Below are 20,118 nucleotides of genomic sequence, written 5' to 3'. Positions count from 1 at the left end.
AATCCGTCCTTTGTGTGTGACCCTGTAGGTTTTCGCGGCGTTGGCAATTATGTTAAATCACGTATTTAACACAATAAACAGTGAGCGGTATCTAGCAACACATCACTGCTACCCAAGACACGAAAATGTCATGTGATCTGACAAAACCTTCTGTGATAATACTTATGTGTATAATTACCCTTTTGCCCTTATGTCTATATTGAACACAAGGTATAGACCGTGTCATCCTTGTCTAGTTCAATATTGGGTCCATAGACATTTATCCTGTTACGCAGGATGGGCAAATTCCATCTAGGACACTCATGTCCCTCAGCATGCTTCGTGGGGTACCCATCAACTGTCTTTATGGTTATCCAGTTACGCACAATGTTGGATCAGCAATAAAGCACTCGACTCCACATCTAGGATCCATAGTGGTTTCAGGTCGAAGAGTGGTATACACTATTATCACTATGAGAATAACTTATGACACTTTTCATAACTTTCTATATAGTATTCTCATAGCGGGTCAATCCGGTATAAATATTACTCATAATATTCATACCTATGTTTAAGACTTGATAACTCTTTATCCATGATCCATGAGATGTGATCATCAGTCTACAAACATAATAGTCTTAATGCTTTAATGTTATCCCACTTCACACTAAAGCTCGACTACGGATACTTTAAGAATAGTGTCCTTATGTTTAATGTGATCTCATGATTAAGTCATACTTGATACATTAAACAGACTAACTATTCCAGGGACTTTATTAAACAAACATAATAAAGAAAAAGCCTTTTATTATTAATAAATAATTTGATACAAGTACCAAAAGTATTGGCCTCTAGGGCTTACACCAACAGCATGTACCTTGTATCTTAAATACTTTTGGAAGTGCATGCTCTGTTTTCTTTCCTTTTGCTTTGAAATTGTAATTTTGCTCGGAGTGCAAAAGTTCAAGTGTAGGGGAATTTGATCAGTGAATTTTGATGATCATTCTTCTATAATTGTACTCAGATATTTATATACTTTATTTTACTTATTTTACTATTTGATTATGTTTTTAGATTTAAGTTCATGATTGCCTTTAATCTATTTTCGTTTGCTATTTTAAGTTTTAGCGGTTATTTGATACCCGTTCACTGTTTGGATCATAACTTGAGCTACGGGATGTCGTTTTGTGTGTTATGACATGCGTTGGAAAGATGAGAGAAAGAGATACAACTTTTGTGTTGAAGCTAAAAGTTGATTCGGAGTGAATAAGTCTCAAATAATTCGTTGAAGTTTCGTATTTTAGGAAATAATTTCTTTTGGGCCATTTGTTGGGCTGAATTTAGATTTTTCGGCCCAGTTTGAATTATAAGTGCAACCCTTATTTTGTTTAAAAGGAGAAGTTGTTGCACTGTAATTTTGAGACACCTTATTCACGATAACTTTTTGTTTTGTGCGATCATGAAGAGGAACTAATCTTCTAGAGTCAATCTGCTGTAACCGAATTTCCAAGGCTTTGAGGTTTTTATCCTATTAATTTAATTTTGTTTCTCTTTCAACTCTATTCTATGAAAATTTATTTGCTTAATCTGTATTTTATGGAATGGTTTTGATTAAATTCGTATGATTGTATTCCTAACTATTAATCTTCGTTTCCGTCGTTTTGTCATTAAATTGCGTTTGTAAATTGTGTTTGCTTAATTCGGAATATAGGAATATCAATCTATCATATATCTATTGCGCTTGTCAATCGAAATTGAATTGAGTAGATATCGGAACCGCTTAGGGAATTGGAAGGTAAAAACCTATGATTAGCTGGAAACCGAAAACATTAGATTGACTTATTTTATAATCGCTTATTTGAATCACTTTTTTTAATCACTTTTTATAATCACTTATTCTAAATCGAATCGAAACCCCCATATTTTTTTCATACTTGGTTAATTTGCCAAGAGTCCTTGCGATACGATACTCAAGGTATCGCTTTCCGTTTACTATATATTATTACTCGTTTTTGACCCGTGTGCGACAACGGATTAAGGAGAATAGCGATCCAAAACGCAGCTGAAATTAAAAATTTCTCCTTTAGTGATCCTTATGAATGAGCATGATCAGTGATAGAATTGTTACCTCTTGTGGCGATTGAAACCTTTGATGCAGATCTAAGGAGTGATCACGAACGTTGAATGGTGACAACGCCTCTACTAAGTTCGCATAAACAAATTCCTTCAGTCTGAGTGCTAGCTGCTACGAATGAAGGCTTTGAGTGAGTGAGTGAGTGAGAGAGAGAGAGAGAAGTGAAATTTCATATGAACAAATGCTTATGCACAAGGGTTCTATTTATAAAACCACTTGTGTGGGCTGCAAGCTAAAAAGCCCACTTAAGTGTATGTGGTCCATATCTTATGATATACCAAAATCACTTAAGCGTGTGGTACCTTACCATATTTCATATTCTACTTAAGTACACCGTACCTTACGATGTTCTACAATTCACTTAAGTACACCGTACCTTACGGTGTTCCTTATTTACTCTATCTCTCATCAATCTGTCCTTTTATGTGTGACCCTATAGGTTTTTGCGACATTGACAATTATATTAAATCACATATTTAACATAATAAACAGTGAGTGATATCTAGCAACACATCACTGTTACCCAAGACATGAAAATGTCATGTGATCTGACAAATCCTTTTGTGATAATACTTATATGTACAATTACCCTTTTACCCTTTTACCCTTATGTCTATATTGAACACAAGACATAGATCGTGTCATCCTTTTCCAGTTCAATATTGGGCCCGTAGACATTTATCTTGTTATGCAGGATGGGCAAATTGCATCTAGGTCACTCATGTCCCTCAACATGCTTCGTGGAGTACCCATCAATTGTCTTTATGGTCATCCAGTTACGGACAATGTTTGATCAGCAATAAAGCACTCTACTCTACATTTATGGTCCATAGTGGTTTCAGGTCAAAGGGTGGTATACACCATTATGACCATGAGAATAGCTTATGACACTTTGCATAACATTCTATATAGTATTCTCATAGTGGTTCAATCCAGTATAAATATTACTCCTAATATTCATACCTATGTTTAAGACTTGATAACTCCTTATCCATGATCCATGAGATGTGATCATCAATCTATATACATAATAATCTTAATGCTTTAATTTTATCTCACTTCACAACAAAATTCGACTACGGATACATTAAGAATAGTGTCCTTATGTTTAATGGATCTCATGATTAAGTCACACTTGATACATTAAACGGACTAGCTATTCTAGTGACTTTATTAAACAAACATAATAAATAAAAAAACCTTTTATTATTAATAAATAATTCGATACAAGTACCAAAAGTATTGACCTCTAGGGTTTACACCAACAAGTTTATTATAAACCAAGTTACTTCTTTGTTGCGAAAACAAAAACTGAATAATTGATGCTTAAATATTTCACCTTCGGTATGGTCACTGATCATGTAATGTGGTGAGGAAAGCATTTTTTTAAATGTAACTTTAGTGTTTCTACTAATGGTGAATGCATTGATCTGTTATTCATAAGCAATTAAATAGGGTAAACATTGTATGCACTGATCATGCAATTCATCTACAAAGACAAGACAATGCAATGCAAATAATCCATGCAGAGACAAGATAATACAATGCATGCGCCTGGTAGAATCTCTGCACACAAAGCATCCGCCTGCACATAAGGAATCTCACAAGGAATATGTGCCCTAATAATCCAAAGCAGACGCCCATTCCAATTGCGCATAAAGCAACCTAGGCGCCCATGCCTTTGGCACCTCTTCATTGCATGCAAAAAAAGACATGCATGCGCCACTAGCCTTGGCGCATGTGACCATGCATGTCATAAAGCAAGCATGCGTCATAGCCTTAGGCGCATACTCTCTTGTCACATGCATGCATCCAATCCAATGCTTCACATGTTGCGTACCTATTCAACCTATTCATTTCGGTGAGTGTACCGTCACACTTGAGGACGTCTACATGTTAATGGATTTACTATAGATGGTAAGACCGTGAATGGTAGAGTTAACCATGATAACTTTATCTGCAATGAATTATTGGATGCCCCTTTGTGTGACGACCAAGCTGAGGGAGATACATCCGATCAAGTCAGGGGGAAAGGTATAAATTTAAAATATCTCAAACAATATTATACGAGTATAATATTGACCGAAGAATCAACCGAGTACGAAAAAATAATTAAAGCTCGGTGTTATATTATGATTTTATTTGGTATTTTTTTATTTTCTGAAAATACTGGTAATACGGTAAATATTATGTATTTACCCTTGTTACGCAACATTAAATAGGTAAGCACATATAGTTAGGGTTTAGCAATTTTGGCCAATCTATGCAGTGTGATGTGTAAAAATGCCAAAAAAATACTTGTACTTTTTATTCATGTGCGTATTTGCTACAAGCATGGGGTTGGTCAAGAATGTCGTCAGTCACCCCGGTAAACGAGAACCCATTCATTTTCCCATTTGCAACAAAGAAAGTTTAACACTTTACCATTTAATTAATTAGACTTTATATTATAATTAACTGTAAATAATATTTTTCAATTGTTTATGATCTAGGCCGTCAGTTAAATGGATGAACTACAATAGGTGTCTGAAACACACTATAGTAGTCTATCGCAATCTATTGGACCACATTGGACTATACAATGTAATACTCCTACACCACTCTATTTTAATTTAAAAATACTTATCAAATTATTTATTATCTAATCATGTCGTATTATTGAACAGTTTATCTGGAGGCCATATCCGAGTCTTGATCATCAGGTTAACCATGATGATGTTGCGGTTTGGAGAGCAAAGACACCAATTATCCGGTTCACTACTGTGGAGACGCACCAGAGTGACCGGGTAAAACTGTAGTTCAACATGCAGCAACAAATTCCAGAACCTCCGACGTGTTTGGAGATTGACATCAAAAAAGAGCCGATGCCCAATAGGATTATTCCGACTAGAGAGACTTCGCAAAAGAGATGTGTCGTCATTGGGAGAATCGACGACAACACATCTTAAATGAACCAGTCATACATGGTGCTAGACCAACTTAACAATATATGGCATGGTTTAGGTCGGTTACAACGCATCAATTTGTGTCTGAGCCAAGGTATTTGATTGATCCACACCAACTAGCTTTGTCATTATACGCCCAATAACAAGTCCCCTTCCAACACCAATGTCAAACCACCCAAACCCAACAACCAACCTCACACCATCACCCTACCACATACATCCAACAACCAAACACCCAACTTCGCAACCCATTCATGCCAAACACTCAACCTCACAATCCATTCATGTCACCCACCCAACCTCAAAACCAAGAATCAAACCCTACCCACCAACAATCATACGCATCCACCACAACCGTCTATAACCCAGATGATTCACTTTATCATAGCCCCCCACCAATGACCACCGAAACATCTCATCACCACAACACTCAATCATTGTTTAACTATAGTACACCTCAAGAACCATTGCTTCGTTTCCAAAACGATTCAATGTCCCAATTCGGGCAACTATACCATCCACAATTCACCCAACCACATCGACCCAACTACGAAAACATGGACACCGAACTACATTACTGAAGCGTTGTTGGCCAGAGCCCCCCGACTATTGGGAACAAATGATGACACATCTACCAAATACCGCTGGTACTTCCACCGGACCTTCACACCAGCCATCATTGGATCAGGTCAGCACACAAAGACCCCAAACACCTTAGGAAAATCATGGGAGACCTCGAAGACAGACTAACGCGCCTAGATGTGGAACTGGGGGACGTTTCGATTGGGCCGATCATTGAATTTTTGTCAATTCCATGTAACTTTTATTATACCATGAATAATTTTTTTTTACAATATTTTTTTTAATTATTTATTAAATAAATCAATAAAAATTAAAAAAAAATCTTAAGGTGTATGCGCCAGATGATTTGGCACATACACCAAGGCACATGTATAAGTCCTATGGTTGCTGGCGCCTCCATACAATGCTTTGAAAGCATGCGCCAGCACCAATGGCGTCTCCTCTTCCTTTTAAATGGATGTGTCAGTTCATCTGACGCATCTGTTTGTAAATGTGGTTATTCCAGTAATTTTTTTAAAATATTGATTATTTTAGAAATTAATTTAAAAAATATGGTTATTTTAAATAAAAAAATCATATTCTTCATTCTTTTATCACAGTTGATTCTGGTTAACAAATAAAAATAAAAACAATAAATATTTTCATTAAATAAACATAGATTTATATTTTATCTAGTTTTCACTTTGAAAATTAGATAGTCAATTTTGTGACCACAAAGAAAAGGAGACTAACATGATAAACAACAAAGACTAACTAGGAACAGAGACTAGAATTTGGCATCAGTTTATCTTAGTCGTGTGGGCAATGTAAAATCTAGGAAGTTTACGAGTTTCTTTTTTTAAATATAGAAAATTTTGAATCTAGATATGATGTCATAATTAAAAATAGACAAGTGCGGTTTACATGCAGTTTGAAACAATTTAAAATTATAATTTTTTTATCGATACCAATTTTATAAAACGCAATAAAACAATAGATTTAACGTAAAAATAATATATAATATATTAAAATTTAGATTAAATTTATTTATAGTTAGACATCAAAGTTATATTTTGAGGATTGACATTTTATCTTAATCACTTGAGTATAACAAAGTGATCCGTTATATTACTTCTTTTTGTTCTTGAATTATATTTAATTATTCATCAAATTCATATCTGGTATTTTGATGATGAGACCTTTATAGGGGATTCTGAGCAGGTGACTAAAGCTCATGACATCATTCGGGAGATCTCTCCAAGAAGGTCTCGAATTGAATATTCATAAAATTGAAATCTTTTGGCCTTCGTGTAATGGTAGTGAACTTCGTGGGGAGTTGTTTCCTTCAGTTATTGGGTGGCCGGTGTTGGGGATGAAGTTTCTTAGATGAGCTGTTATCACCAAACTCTTTTTTGGCCTTAGAATATGTCAACCTAATCATATGGAGAAAACAATCATTTAGTTTGATTAAGAGATGCAAAAGGCACTTGAAGACATCGTGGTTGGTGAAGGTCTTTTTTTGGGAACCTTCAATGAAAGGTGGCTTCTTTACCTATTAGAGATGAGAGATTGGATTTGTACTTGGCAGTAGAGGTTGCCTCATATGCGTTTGTGGCTTCTAGGACTCATCTTGAGCGTTATAGGATAATATATTGAAAGACAGTGGGATATGTGGTATGAACCTTGATTTCGTCAAAGCTTTGGATTGTGTTGTGATTCCATATTTTTACCTTAGCAATTTTACTAGAAAGGACATCGTTCCTCCTAAATCATAACATGTTTTGGCGAGTGCCCTTTTTAGTAAAAACGTTCATGACATGGATATAAAGTTTGACGCGACCATAAGACATAAGTAGTTTTTAGTTATTTACAAGCAACACATGCTTAAGATTTTATCCTTGTTATCTCTATTGTTTGTCTAGGCTAACATGTGTCTCATGTAGAGTAATGTACAATCCTTAAATAACGACTTATGATTCCCTTATTTTCTGTTGATGAGGTTTGCCTATTTTCTGTAAGGCGTGCTTGGATACATTTGGGGAACACGCCATTTATTGTAAGGAGATTTCAAGATTCAAATACCGACATGACTTTGTTAGAGATATCTTATTTAATATATTTAGGCGTACCAAGGTATTTGTGAAGGAAGAGACGTCTGTGAATTTCTTGACTGTACCACATGAGGGGAGATCGACATTTAAGCCATTAGATGTTCAGGTGTATGGGTGGGTATGAGGGAAACATGCATGTGTATACTTGATTGGGATTTCCTCACTAATGGGACTAAGGAATAAAGATTTTACTATGGGACATGAAGCTCTCAAAATTGCTTCAAGTAAAATGACTAAGCATGAGAAAGTGCGTTTCAACAATCAACATGCTTTCATATCATTTGCCTTTTATACTTTTGGTTTTCTGGCACTAGAAGCAGTGAATCTTTTGCAGAGAGTGCAAAGATGAATGCATAACAATGTTGTGTCTCCTAGGACAATGAGTGTATTTTTTAAGAGGAATAATTTTGTCATCCAAAAAGGGATAGTGGCGCAACTTGTTACCAGTTTTCCTGCTATTTATGTATAATTTTAATAATAAAATAAAACCATTTTGATATTACTATTTTACCTCATTCAAAGAATTAATTTTTTAATTTAAATTTAAACAATTTTAGTCTTCTCTATTATTTTTATACTTAAGATTTGTTACATTCAAAAACCAGAAATGGAGTGAGGATCGAAAGTGATAGTGGATATAAGCTTTCAGTGCAGTTAAGAGGGTGAACCTTCAAAATTAGAACTCCAACGCTCAAGTCAGTGTCTGAGGAAGAAGAATGAATTGAAATTATGTTTTAAACTTGTTACCTGAATTTGACGCCTTCTCTATATATAAAGAAAGGAAAATAATAAACTCACTATTTGTTAGAAGTATATTGCGGAGACCCGTTTGATGTGAATGTAATTGATATCCTTTATGATCATCAGGAGGAGAATTATCGTGTGTTGAGAATATTCTAGAAAGAATTTGGTTCCTTCATGGTGGTTGCTAAGGTTGATATGGTCGGCCCAAAATAGTTATCCTATAAGCAATTGCTTATGCGCAAAAACACATGTGGCCAACCCACCACGACCACTAGAGTGGCTATCTTCCAGAAGGGATGGACCGTTATTTTTAGTGAGGATTCAATTTCTATAGTCGGACGTGAAAACATCTTCGATAACACCTCTGAATTTCGGTTGGGATTTTATTGATGTAGTCGGGCGTACAAAGTGTCTCAGACAACACCCCTGACTTTCATTGGGGATTAGATTTCTATAGTCAGACGTGCAAAGCGTCTCTAGTAACACAACTTTCACATACTCGATCATCTAACCTCGCTTGATCAATCCTTTGATGGCATCCTTCAGTTTGATGTAGTTTTCGATGTTGTGGTTGTGGCCTTTATAGAGGCGGCAGTACTTTGACTTGTCAGACCAGGGTGTCTCTCTGAAGGGATAAGGGGGTCGGATTTCTCCTTTTTGAAACTATATGTTGGTCCATTCCTGGTATATATTATCTCTAGAAACAATCATAAGAGTGTACTTGTTGTACCAATCATGCATGCGTCGATCAAAATCATCATTCCGCCGATGAGACTCCTTCCCTGATAGGCGAATGGAGTTGGCCTCGCCAGATTATATATTATGATCATAACCTATATATAACGAAGTGATCAATTAGGATTTATATTATTTTGAAATGAGACATTTCTGTTTGGTTATAAGGTTATAGAAACGAGAAAAAAGAAGCAAAAGAAAAACTAAAAATTTTAAACCTTGCATGTCAAAATTCGACTTGGAAAAATATGGAGGTAATGAGAAGAAAAATGATAAAGACACGACAAAATGACAATGATGTATATATTATTTATGATGATAATTCCATAAATCATGCATGTCAAGATTTAACTTGGATTATTGACTCAGATGTCTCGTACCATGTTACTCCTAGGTGTGATCTCTTCTCATGTTATACTGTTGATGATTTTGAAACGATAAAAATGGGCAACGAGGAAATATAAAATTGTTGGCATGGGAGATGTTTGAGTTGAAACGGGTGTTGGATGAAAGTTTAAATTGAAGAATGTGAGACATGTCTTGATATTTGTCTCAACTTGATTTTTGTCAAAACCATGTATATTGAAGGTTATCACACTTACTTTACTAGTGGTGGCATGTGTAAGATTGTAACACCCTAAAACCTCGCACGTAATTATCAAAGAATTTAATTAACAAAATACAATCACATAGGGTATCACTCACAACAATCATAACTTGCTCCGTAACACGGGATACAACAAAACATTTTACTGCATACATTTGCACTTAGGATGTTTACACGACATCCGACTCATCTGAATATTTTCGCAGTGGAATCATAATTAAAAAAAAACTTGTACCAATCTAAAATCTCATAATAGTTTTCGCAACACAATTAAAAGCACTGACTCGTGAGTCATCTTCAAGTGCTATCACACCAAAACATAAAATAAATACGAGAGCATGTGTTGTCTCTCAGAAAATTTAAACACAAAATAAATAATTCTCTCCCCAGTGTTAAATATCAGAACATAATCAAATCTAACAAGAATAAACTAAAAGAAATAGCTCCATGAGCTAACTTCCACTCACAGCAGCGTCTCTACTATTGAATATCTGCACGATGTCCATGTAAAGGCAATATTCAAACATAAGGGATGAGAATTCATTTCAATAATAACAACATAAAATATAAAATAAAGTACAACATCTACACAAGGGACGAATAAGTCTTTCGTCCCCCTTCAGACCTATGACTTATCTCTTTCAACATATCAACAATGAATGTATGGCATGATAATAATGCAATTAACACAAATAATAATATTTAGTGATCTACAATCGATCATACAATTGCAACCATGTGTAACGTAATTCACCCTTTTGGACTACCACCAATATAGTCAAACACATCATCCTAATCATTCATAACACATTAAATAATTTGTCAATACAGACCTCGTCCATATTCGTCACATCATACACTTCTTTCCCACCTACTACCAACCTCTGATAAAATCGTTAAAAATATTTTATCCCTGAAACAAAGTTATAGCCCTCAGTTTCAGCTACCCAATGCTTTGAACCCCGTCCCAAAATGATTTATGACTTGAAAATTATGATCAAAACCGTGCACGAATACATTACTAAAAAGTTGTTATTTTTCTGAAATTTCCAGCATAATTTTCAACTTCTTCAACCCCAAAAACATCCATGAAATTATCCCCAAAATTATTTTACCTCAAAAACTAAGTTACAGTCATCTGTTTCAGCTAACCAACTCTTTAAATCCCGTCCCAAAATGATTTACGAGTTAAAAATTATGATGAAAACCGTGCACGAATGCGTTACTAAAAAGTTGTTGTTTTTCTGAAATATCCAGCACGATTTTCATCTTCTCTTACCCCAAAAACATCCATGAAATTATGACAAAAAATATTTTATGGTTTTAAATTCAGTCATAAATATACATATATCAATCACTACTTATATTCATATAATCATGGACATATATACTATATCAATCACTAAAAATTCCAAACATCATCAATGATGAACACACATGAACACTTTAGAACATAAATTGCATTCAACAAATATCATCATTCATCATCAATCCAAAAAGAATTAAACATTTATCTAGCTTTCCATTCATATCCCTATTATTGAACAAAATTCCCACCCTTACCTTGTAATTCCAGAAAAATTCAAGTTTTTGGCTGTGACTTCTCTTCCATAGAGCTCTCCTTAGGTTTTCCTTACTTTTCTCTTCTCTTGTCTCTTTTTCTCCAATTCCAAAAGTTTCACCTTAATTATCTCCTCATACATCAAAAACCTAATTTCTATTTTTCTAATATTTCACTAAGGCCTAACTTATTACTAACTTACATTATTTATTTTAATTCTCCACAATTTGCACTTTTCACCCCAAACTCATTATTTCCTTTTATTTTATTATTTTATTTAAATAATAACACTAAAATATTATTTTAATCAATTATATAATTCTAAATAAATCTATCAACCTCTAATTACTCCTCACACTCTCTACATAATAGTCACCCACCCTTGTTGCCCTAACACATATCAATTATCACACAAATAATAATTAGATACACACATAAAATTATAATTAATTAATATAAATAACTTCTAGAAAAACAGGGTGTTACAAAGATCACCAAAGGGTCTCTAGTGGTAGCAAGAGAGAAAAGTCTCAGAACTCTTTACAGAGTGCCTGTAAAGTTATGCAAGCAGAAAGTGAATGTAGTTGAAGACGCATTGATGACTTCTCGTCAAGTATATTGATAGTGTTGTAGTAATAAAAGATCGAATCTACAGAGATTGTGTTCAAACAATCCAACAATTGTGCAATATAAAGGAAAACAGTAAATGGGGGGGGGGGATCAGAACGAAAAACAAAATACGAGTTTAAAACAAAAATATTAAGACGGTTAGGTTATGTATCGAATCCCCTTATCCTCTCTTGTTGATGTATGATGTCTTGTATGAATGATCTTATCCTTATAATCTCACAGCGAATTAACAAAACTGTTATAACCGATCTCTCATGAAATAACTCACAAATCACCACTCGGAGTTTCCTATTCCTTGTCCACTAGCGTAAGCAGGATTAAGAGATGTACAAAACGTTAATTCCCCATGCCACTACTCGGGGTCTCCTATCCATATTCAACCAGCGTAAGTAGAACAATTGTCCTAGGTCCAACACATAGGCTAAGGGTCAGTAATCCTTATGTGTCCAATATCAGATTAATAGAGTATCTCAAATAAAAAACATTAAGATTAAGAAACAACTAAATAAGATTATAATTTAAAGGATTCGTACAAAGTCAAACCAACATATAATTCCAGCAAGATTAAATAAGGTTCATCATAACATAACTTACTCTGAGGAGCTTAGCTACTCATTATTCAGAAAATAATACAACAATTGATAGATGAAAATAATATAAGAAGTCCCTTGAAGAGATGTCCTCCAATGACTTCAAATGATCTCAAAATCACCCATTGTGCTCTCCAAATCATGCTTTAGTCTCCAAAGTTCATAACCCTTGTCAAATTGCTAAGAATCCCCTTAAAAAGAGCTTAGAACGGGCCGAAATGCATCAAAAAAAGCCCAGAAAAGTGTCAATTACGTGCATCATAGATGCAACGTGCGCATGATGTAACTCATACATCTGTGTCGTGAACGTGATGTCGCGTGACGGTGCGTGTGATTATTTCAGTAGCTGCTTTAAAAAACACTCTTTTTCACTAGAATTTTCACCAAGTCCCATTCTTCCATACTTGGCTATTTTTCACTCATTCTTGGGTCTTTTTCTTCCTTTTGGCTCATTTTTCGCTTGTTTTTCATTGGTTATTCACTTAATTATATGAAATGATGGACTGTCATCACAACCCCAAACTTGAATCCTTGATTATCCTTAAGTAACTCACTTGTAACTGCACATTTCAATAGACACAAGTCGTACAATAACAAATGAACATCACCAAATTTTTTTGTTACCTGGCCATTGTTCCAGCTTCCAACTTCCATCCTGTAAATTCGAAAAAATTCATCAAACACTGATGAGTACTCAACCTGTCTCTCAACTCAATTTAACTCACTTAATGGATAAGGGTGATCTCACAATCAACATGAAAAATAAATTATACTTAACTTGATCATGTTCTAAAATAGTTCATCATATAAATCCTAACACACACATTAGAGGTCTTTTCGGGATGTAACTTGGCTTATGTTTGGGTAGATATTTTTAGGAAAGTAGGTTTAAACCATTGGAGTTAGGTGCCTAGTTATCCTTCTATTCTCATACCCATTTGTTCCTTCTTTTCAATACTAGAGATAATATAGACATTCATATGAGCATAAGAAGGAAAAGAACAATAATGTAAATAGTATATACATGTTGCTATGTCAAATACTATTTGTGTTCTTCTATACCTATTTAATATATTACATGAATCCAATAAACAATCCCTTAAACAACCATTTTTTGGTAACTCAAAAACTAAATAAGATCATGAAGTTAAATTACCCTCACCATAACAAACACCAATTAAGTTCACAATATTAATATGATTGATTCTTGAATGTAAATCAATTACCTCACTAGTTTCTTCAAATCCCAATCTCTTTATCATCACCTTAATATCATTGATTAGTCCCTTATAAACAACTTCACCTTTCTTGTTCACATCACTGAAAAACTTTGTAGACTTTTCTATCTCTTCTATATGGTAATTAAGCAAACAATATTTTAATCCAACAAGAAAATCAGGCGATAAACATGAAGTTGTAGAGGTTGTTATTGGTGACCATAACATCACTTTGTTTTAGTTTTTCACGTAGAATCCACTTGCAACCAATGTTATGAACAAGAAAAAACCTATAATAGGTCCTACTACATACAAATTTGATGATTTTTGTGTTGATCCTTGTGTCTCAAATGGATTTGTATTTTGGAGAAAGACAACTATTTATAACTGGAAAATTATTACAATTTAGGTCTAATACTCGGGGCTATGACTGGACTTTTCGCTCAGGTAGCCTTTTTCTTTACTTATTGTTAAAAGTAACCAAATATGAATTAATCATTTTGAGTTTGATTATGAAAATAGATTTTATGTGTGGTTAAGCATTTGATTTATGTTTTTGGAGCGAATTGTGAAAATGGTTTGAAGTGTGTCGATTTTTGAGAAGCCCACTTGACATTGGACCAAGGGTTTTTAACTTAGAAATTATTTACTACGTTTATTAAATTTAAATTTTATTAAACAAATAAATAATATAATAATAATAAAATAAATATGATTTTAATGAGCAAAAAATGAGATGCATGATCATGATACTTAATTAAGTAATTTAAATTAATTAATTGGGAGAATTAATCCAATTATTCATTTAAACTAATTAACTTTAATCGGTCTTAGTTAACTAATTAGAATGAATACTAAATCATTAATAACATTAGAATAGTGATAAAAAAAATGAAATAAAATGATTGTGGAATCATATATAGCTGAGATTCATAGTCAACAACAAGGATCGTGGATCGTGATGGGAGATTTCAACAGTGTGTTGAAACTCCATGATAGAATTCGTGGTAGAATAGTGACCGAAACAGAGTTGAGAGATTTGAACAACATGATGGATGCAACATGCCTATATGAAATGGAAAGCAAATGAGAGCATTTTACTTGGTCTAACAAGCAGAGTGAATGTTCTATTTACTCTAGAATTTATAGAGTGATTGGAAATATGGATTAGTTTCGGCAACATACGGACTATGCCCTCAACATTATGCAGCCAAGCATCTCTGATCATGCACTTCTTTATCTGAAAAGAAATGATGATAATAGGAAAAGGAAGATGACCAACTTTAAATTCATCAAGAGCATTACTGACATGGCATATTTCTTGAACACAACCAACAAAAGCTGGAAGGAAAACATCACTGGAAGACATATCTATGTGCTTTGGAAGAAATTACAAAGGTTGCAACTTATTCTTCAGAAAATGAGTAAGCCCCTATCTGGTGTGAATCTGAAAATTACTCAGGCTAGGCATAACTTGTTTCAGGCGCAGGTGAACCTTGAGAATGATATAATGAATCCTAATAAAGTTAATTAGATGAGGAAGTATAGTAATGACCTCGTTGGGTGGCAATAAGTAGAGGAAAAGTGTTGAGGCAAAAAGCAAAGCTCGAATGGCTCAGATTGGGAGATGGTAATAATAAATATTTGCAAGCATCAATCAAGGCCATGAGGAATGCCAACAACATGAACATTCTACAAATAGAAGATGGTACTCTTATCACTCAACCTGAGGAGATTGAAGAAGAGGTCCTCAGATTTTACAAAAAGCTAATAGGAACTGCAGAGGCTGAGTTAAATGGTATTGACATACCTGTGATGAGATAGAGATACCAAGTTAGTAATACTCAAAGAGAAATGTTGATTGCCCCAATCAATGAGCAATAGATTGTGGCTTCTTTGGACAACATCAATGACATGAAGTCCCCGGGTATGGATGGTTATGGTGCCTACTTTTTCAAGAAAGCTTGGGTGATTGTGAAACACGATGTCATGAGAGTTGTTTATGATTTTTTAGAGTGGTAACATTTATAAGGCTGCCAACTGCACAGTGGTAACAATGATTCCCAAGAGTAAACAAACAAAGACGATTAAATATTATAGGTTTATATCTTGTTGCAGCCTAATTTACAAGATCATCTCTAAAATAATGGCTAGGAGAATGGGAAGGGTGTTGAACAACATTGTTAGCCAAAACCAAGTTGCTTTTGTACCGGGTCAGATTATTCACAACCATATCCTTTTGACGTATGAATTGATTAAGGGATACAATAGGCGTGGTGGCACCCCAGGTGCATGATGCAATTGGATATTCATAAAGCTTACTATGCCATTGGTTGTAAAGCCTTGAAGTGTATTTTGATGGAAATTGGCTTTCCTATGCATTTTATAGATTGGATCATGATTTTAGTGACTTCCGTGTCTTATAGATTCAACATAAACGGCAACATCACCAACATTATGGAAGCTAAGTGTGGGTTGCGACAGGGTGGCCCTATCTCTCCCCTCCTTTTTGTTATCATAATGGAGTACCTCAATAGATGCTTCCAATAATTTCAAATGAATCATAACTTCGACTTGCATGTAAAATGTGAAAAGCTCAATCTCACAAATTTGTGCTTTACGGATGATTTATTGTTGTTTACTAGAGGTGATTTAATTTCAATCAAACTCATAATTAAAGCCTTTGAATTTTTTTTGAAATCTATAGGCCTTAGGGTTAACCCTACTAAATTTTGCATTTTCTTTGGCGGAGTGGACCAACATCTAAAGGAGGACATTAAGTTGCTGACGAGGTTTGAAGAAGGTATGTTACCTTTCAGATACCTTGGGGTTCCAATGTCGAGTAGGAAACTTACCATTAAGAATTATAGTATGTTGATTGATAAGATTGTTGGGAAAATTACACACTGGAGCTCGCGTCTGTTATCTTATGTAGGGAGGTTGCAACTCCTCAAGAGCGTGACATGTGCAATAATACACTATTGGATGCAGTGTCTGCCATTCCCCAAGTGTGTTATTGGCAAGATCAATGATATATGTCGTGTGTTCCTATGGATTGGTGGTTCTGAGAAGAGTTAGAAAGATCATGTGGCTTGGAAAACTGTTTGTAGACCAAAGCGGCATGGGGGGCTGAACCTGATTGATCTTGAGATTTGGAATAAAACAACTTTCTTAAATCTTTTATGGAATTTGAGTGGTAAATCAGAGAGCTTGTCGAAGAAATGGATTCATTCCTATCATCTCAAAGACAAGAATACTATGTAAGCACAATTAAAGAGTAATACTTCTTGGATAATAAAATCCATTTTGAATCAATGGGATGTAACGCGGTAGAACCCAGTGTGGAATGACAAGATGCATGGTAGTAAACTCCGAATGAATAAGATGTACCTAGCACTGCAAAACAACCAAAAGGTGACTTGGAGAACCTTGTTCTATGGTAATATAGCACACCCTAGAGATATGGTCAATCTATGGATGACGTGCAACGAGAGACTTGCAATAAGAACTAGATTGTATAAGTATGGGATGGTTGAAACGGCTAAATGTTTCTTCTGCAATGAGGAGGAAACACAGTGAAACCTTCTGTTTGAATGTATCAAAACAAAAGGAATTTGGATGAAAGTCTTAGATTGGCTTTAGATCAAGCATACCCATGTTGGTTGGTCGCAAGAGATTGACTGGATTATCAAGCATACTAAAGGCAAGAGTAGTTAAGTTGATATCCTAAAACTAACAATAATGGAAAGTATTTACGAGATTTGGCATTATAGGAATGATAATTGCTTTAGAAATTATGTACATAATAAGAAAATAGGTGGAAAAAAATCATAAATATGATAGTTATAGAGGTTGGACCAATAGGAAGTTACGCACACACTTATCTAGATTGATGTTTCTTAAGTGTCTTTTTTGGGACTTTTGTATGGTTTTGAGCTTTTGGGTTGGATCCTTGTGATTGCCTTGTACTTCCTTGATTTTTGAGTTAATCAAATTTTCATTGATTAAAAAAAAGTAAATAAAAAGTAAAAAAGCAAACAAACGCATATAAAAAAAACACAAGTTGGTAGAGGAAATGGGCTAAAAAAATGAGTCCAAAATGAATCCAATGGGGTGCGAAACACTAGAGGACACTGGCTTGGAGGTCCAAACGGGTTGACCCAATTGGCCCAAACCCTACTCACTAATTACAAAACCCTAGAAAGGAACACAATGCAAGGAAATGGAAAATGAGAGGGCGGTCGCTCCCTCTCTTGTCTGCCACGCGTGTTAGTTTTCCCTTCCCCAATATCACATGCTCTCTCTCTCTCTCTCTCTCTCTCTCTCTCTCTCTCTCTCTCTCTCTCTCTCTCTCTCTCTCTCTCTCTCTCTCTCTCTCTCTCTCTCTCTCTCTCTCTCTCTCTCTCTCTCTCTCTCTCTCTCTCTCTCTCTCTCTCTCTCTCTCTCTCTCTCTCTCTCTCTCTCTCTCTCTCTCTCTCTCCATAACACATGGCATTGAATATTTTTTTAAAAAAAGGAAATTAATATTGCTTTTGAACTGAATAGTATTGCTACATTAAATAAAAATATGCAAAAATAAACATAAGAGCATCTCGTATATATATATATATATATATATATATATATATATATATATATATATATATATATATATATATATATATATATATATATATATATATATATATATATATATATATATATATATATATATATATATATATATATATATATATATATATATATATATATATATATATTTGTCCGCTTGATTCATCTTCTTCCATCATCACCGGTAGCGGTGATGCCGGCGACCAACCTCCGACAGACCTCACCTCAAATATAAAAAAAATCAAAGTTAACCCCCCTTAATTTTTCACATAGATTCCAAATCTAACCTCAGTTTTTAAAAATAATCACTCACATGGTCGGATCGGCCTTCCAGAAATCAAAAACCTAATCTTACAAAAATCAAACCTAACTCACCCAATTTCGCTCGTCTCCCTCTTATAATCAAACAATCGTACATGAAAAAAACAAGAAATCATACACAATACCCTTAATATCCATAGAAAACCCTTAACCCCATTTATTTATTTTTCGGTTACAGATACATATGGGAAGGGGAAATGCAAATTGGAAGTGATTACAATAATATTAGAGAAATTGAAAAACTACCAAGTTGAAGTTGGTAATTGCTACTGTGACCGTGAGCTCTTCCAAGTAACCTATTTTCTTCTTCCCTTTTCTTTTACTTGTTCTTTTTTCCCTCTTCTTATTAACATATCAGTTATTGTGTTAGTGACTGAGTTCAAACTTACTCAAGCTTCAATGTGAATCTTGAGGGGGAAAATTGATGAACTTTTAGGTGTGGGGTTGGTGCGTGATTTTAGCAGAGTGTAGTTAGGATTTAACTTGATTAATTTGGATGTGTAGTACTACTATTATATAAGGGTGTTAGTGAGATTTGAGAGGGAAAAATTGGTGAGTGAAAATGAAATTAGGGGGAATTTTGTGAATGAATATGTGTGCTCTCTATGATCAATGGTTGGGATGATTTTGTTTGTGAATTTGAATTTGGTTTTGTTAAAACTTAAATGAAATGCATATGAAATTTGGATTTGGATTGTTGTGAAATGTGCATGAGTTTTGTGTGATTTATGTGGTCCCAACTCCATGTATGGTAATGTATGTATTCATGTATCATGCATCATGTTGATTTTTGCTTGTTGATGAATTTTTGTTCTTTCATATGGAATGATGGATGGTGGATGTTGGTATTAAGGTGATGGAGGGTGTTGCACATGAAGGAGCATGAGAGGGGCGTGGAACCTGCAAACTCAAATCTATTTTCTTTTTTAATTTTTCTGTATTATTATGTAATGTTATTATTATTATTATTATGTAAAGTAGATAAAACAAATTTTTTTTGAATTATGTTCTATTTATTATTCATGTATAATGTAATAAAATAATAAAAAAAACTTAGTTAAGTTCCATTTTTTAGTTTAAAAATCTCTTTTTATTATTTTAATGAAGTGCATCAATGAACATGGTAAAAAAATGTAAAATAAGACAAATCCATAATCCTTTTCTTTTTGATGCAAAATATGATGAAAAGGTGACTAAGTGTAAAAATAAATAAATAATTAAAAAAAATCTACTTTCTTTTTATATTTTTTAATTTACTGTTAAAAAAAATAAAACTAAAGATCAATGCAAAAGTAGCCTAAATTGATTTAAAATAAAATAAAAAACTTTACTTATTTTATGAAATTTCTAATTTTAGCAACAAAAATGACTA

At 34.1% G+C, this 20,118-nt stretch overlaps 1 long non-coding RNA gene and 1 pseudogene across 1 annotated transcript; one reads left to right on the top strand and one right to left on the bottom strand.

Annotated features, from left to right (window-relative positions):
* LOC127130878 (beta-glucosidase 13-like) overlaps positions 1-14,042 on the bottom strand; it is a 59,618-nt pseudogene extending 45,576 nt beyond the window's left edge.
* A 4,550-nt stretch (positions 14,043-18,592) lies between these two features.
* LOC127127052 (uncharacterized) lies at positions 18,593-19,803 on the top strand. Its single transcript, XR_007805205.1, has 2 exons — positions 18,593-19,037; positions 19,600-19,803. It is a non-coding gene; the product is annotated as an uncharacterized LOC127127052 (long non-coding RNA).
* The last annotated feature ends 315 nt before the right edge of the window (positions 19,804-20,118 follow it).

This window comes from Lathyrus oleraceus, chromosome 3 (assembly GCF_024323335.1).
Source record: "Lathyrus oleraceus cultivar Zhongwan6 chromosome 3, CAAS_Psat_ZW6_1.0, whole genome shotgun sequence".
Taxonomy (NCBI): Eukaryota; Viridiplantae; Streptophyta; class Magnoliopsida; order Fabales; family Fabaceae; genus Lathyrus; species Lathyrus oleraceus.
The sequence above is the reverse complement of the archived record's forward strand: the minus strand, read 5'-3'. Positions and strand labels throughout refer to the sequence as shown.